This window comes from Petaurus breviceps, unplaced genomic scaffold (assembly GCF_028583685.1).
Source record: "Petaurus breviceps papuanus isolate PSGF00001 unplaced genomic scaffold, PetGlider_PUasm1.0 90825, whole genome shotgun sequence".
NCBI lineage: Eukaryota > Metazoa > Chordata > Mammalia > Diprotodontia > Petauridae > Petaurus > Petaurus breviceps.
In genome coordinates, this window is record NW_027187353.1 from 3875447 (window position 1) to 3878938 (window position 3492).

Below are 3492 nucleotides of genomic sequence, written 5' to 3' on the forward strand. Positions count from 1 at the left end.
TACCACTCCTCAGAATTACCCACTAGAACCCTAAGGCCAGCTGTAGGCAGCTGCCCTCTGGGGACTCAACTTGCAAGTGCCAGTCAGAGTTGGGAGTGGTACAACTGGTACAAAGAGCAGGGAAAGGGAAGTAACAGAAATAAGGCAAGGTATATGGCAGCCATATTATGGAGGTTTTTTAAATTCCAGGCTAAGAATTGGATATTTCATCCTAGAAGCAATAGGAAGTTAATGATTATTTCTGAGTACCAAAGTAATGTAATCAGACCCATGTTTTAAGAACATCATTTGTGCCCAGATAAATTATCAGCAGTGGGTCATAGTCATCCATTTTGACAAATCTTGGGTGGTAATATCTGAAATATGTAACAGGACACTTGAGACTAATGGGTAGAAAAATCTCCACTGTTCCTCTATTCAACCCTTTGGAAAGTTGTTGGGGCCCTGTGATTGATAACCTAGCTCTTCCCATCCCTACAAGAGGTGGGGGGAAGGTGTAAGGGAGAGAGGGAAGAAGGAAATGGAGAAGGGAATGGAGGAGCCATGAGAGAGAAAAAGGTTAGGAAAATGCAGGCCAAGCTCAAGCTCTAGCAACAATATGTCCCTGCCAGAGATACTTACCTTGAGAAGACAATAGACTTCTCTGACCTTACTGTTGTCAGGGAAACAAATAAATACCTCAGTCCCCCCCTTGGTTGGAAATCCCCAAACACTGGTAGGTTTCTATTCTTACTCTGTTACTGAATGATTACCCACCCTACAGCACCTGTGAGTCAAAAGCATCACTCCTTGGAGGACGAGCAGCTGCTTCATCTTCAGAACATTTAATTTCCCTTCCTTCAGAAAGAGACACATTTGTTTCTTTTGGTGAGTTGCTGAGTTATTTTTTAGGCACGTCTGACCCTTTGTGACCCCTTTTGAGGTTTTCTTGGCAAAGATACTGGAGTGGCTTGCATTTCCTTCTCTGTTTTACAAATGAGGGAACAGAGGGGAAGAAAGTTAAGTGACTAGTCCAGGGTCATATAGCTAGTAAGTGTCTGAGGCCAGATGTTAACTCAGGAAGAGGAGTCTTCCTGACTCCAGGTCTGTCACTCTGTCCATGTTTGTTTTTTAATCTGCATTAAATGATCTCATTTTCTTTAGTCCTCCATGTAACATCGTTCCAACTTCCAACTGTAAGACAGATAATGCTAGTGCACAGGTTTACTCTTGATCTGCTCAGACATGAAGGACACTAAGCTTCGGGAGGGGTTAACAATCTTATTTTATTCCAGTTTAGTCTTCTCAAAGGGCTTGCTGATAATGGGAGCATCAGCTCCTGCAGCATTCCCTAATCATCCTTCTCATGGGGCTGGCATGAAGGGGGGACAACTACTCCTATGTCTCAATGGGGTCAGTCAAGATAGGCACAGCTTGTACACTCCCCTTAATCCCCTTGAGGCTCAATGGGGGCCAATTAAGGCAAATACAGAGTCCCCCCCAAACCTTGATGGGGACCAATCAACACACACAGCATTCCAGCTTGTGCATTCAACTCTAAGGGTTCCCCAATCACTGACCAGTGCCCATTTGCTTTATAGGAAAAACCAAGAAGGCATATGGCCAGCAATAGCCTCAAAAAGTTTATATTATCTCATTATTATATCTCACTGTGCAGTGGGAGTGGATATTTAAGCACAAATGTTTATATTATTTATCATTATATAACGCTAAGAAAATATGGTGGAGATGTTTACAAGTCATGAGCCTGGGAAATAGAGATTGTTATGGCCATGGATCCTGGGAAACTAAACTCTAAGAAAGAATAACAAAAATCCACCTTATACACACTAAAATCCACCGTACTTACACCAACCTTGTGACATGGGCCAGAATTTCCCTATAACTCTTCAGGCTTTTTTCTCTTCTTAGTCTTCATACTAGATGCCTTATTCCAAGGTAGAATAATTATGAGTGAGAGTCAAATAAAGCATTTGAACATTCTTGTAAATAGTTAAAATGGAGTAAAGATCAAAGTCATGAGAACTGAAGAGGTTAATGAACTGTAAGGCCAGGGTATTTGAGGGGATGTCAACATAGATATTATTGGAGTTCCAAGTATGAGATCAGAGGTTGGGTTGAAAATAAAGATCCATACACTGGAATCCTTGAGGAAAGAGAGAAAATGACTCAAGAGACCAGCAGATGATTGTTTCAAAGACTTAGACCGGATGATAAAAATGGATAGTAAACTGTGACTCAAAGGTCATTTGCATCAGACTTTTCTCATTGGTGGATTGATTAATCAATGCTCTAAGCCTTCATGAAGGGTGGTATTAGTGAGACTATGAGGGAACAGAATTCCTGGTCTTTGGACTTCAAAAAAGAAGATACATAGTTTGAAATTCTCTTCAGGTCCCTGAAGGGAGAAAAAGACTCCAGAAGGAAGTTGGCATCTTTAACCCTGCCCCTATCCCCAGTTTACTATATCAGGTAATTTTCTTTTGGGTGAAATCTGAGATTGTCTTCTCATGGTTGAGCTGAGCTATCTCACTCCCAATGGGAGAACTCATTCTATTCTGCATTGTTCTGTGTTGTAAGGTAAATTCTCATATGTGTATCTTCTCTGGTTTCTCTTTTGCTATCAGCTTGCATGAATGCATTTATTACCTATTTGCTATGTGTGTTTATTACAGAACTGGCATTTTGTGGGAAGAGAGTCAAGCCTTGAATATATAGCCTGGGGCCTTCCTTCCCTTTTAAGGGATGGTGATTAGGAACAGAGCTTAAACCTAAAAATTCTTTCCCCTAGATCAACATTATTTAAGGGGACAAATAGATGTAATTCTAGCTTAGTATCCCCTCTCTCTGAGGAGAGCAGAGTGACCAGCCTCTGACCCTAACCTCCCTCTCCCCTCCTGGCAGGAAGCACCCTTGGAGAATGGTGGGGAGAGGATACTATAGAGATATATATTCTTGCCTCCCTGTGCGTCACATCTAGACCCACGTGGACACACATAAACAGCAGGGGCACATAGCCTACCCACACATCCCTTATAGAATGAACCTCAGAGAAGGAGAGATTTCTTGGGGATGGTAGAAAAAGAATAGAATGGAAGTTGGGGGGTAAGGATCAATAACTGTTTACTCCTCTTGGTTCATTGTTCCAGGGGACATCAGAAAGGGTACATAAGAGTCAGTACTTGGAGATGCAAAGTCTTCTTGGAGAAATCAAGTTTCCATTAGCATGAAACAACAGAAAACTGTGAAGGAAAGACATCCAGGTTCATGAAATTTGTTAACAATGGAGTGAGGATGATTTCAGCTGGAACAACAAAATTGGAGGGTAGAGATAGATATGACTATGGATGGGATAGAGCTTAGATGGACAGGGCTAAGTATAGCAAGAGATGGGAGAAGACTTTCACAAAGATAAAGACATAAACATCCCTACACACACACACACACACACACACAGACAGACACACACACAGACACACACACACACACACA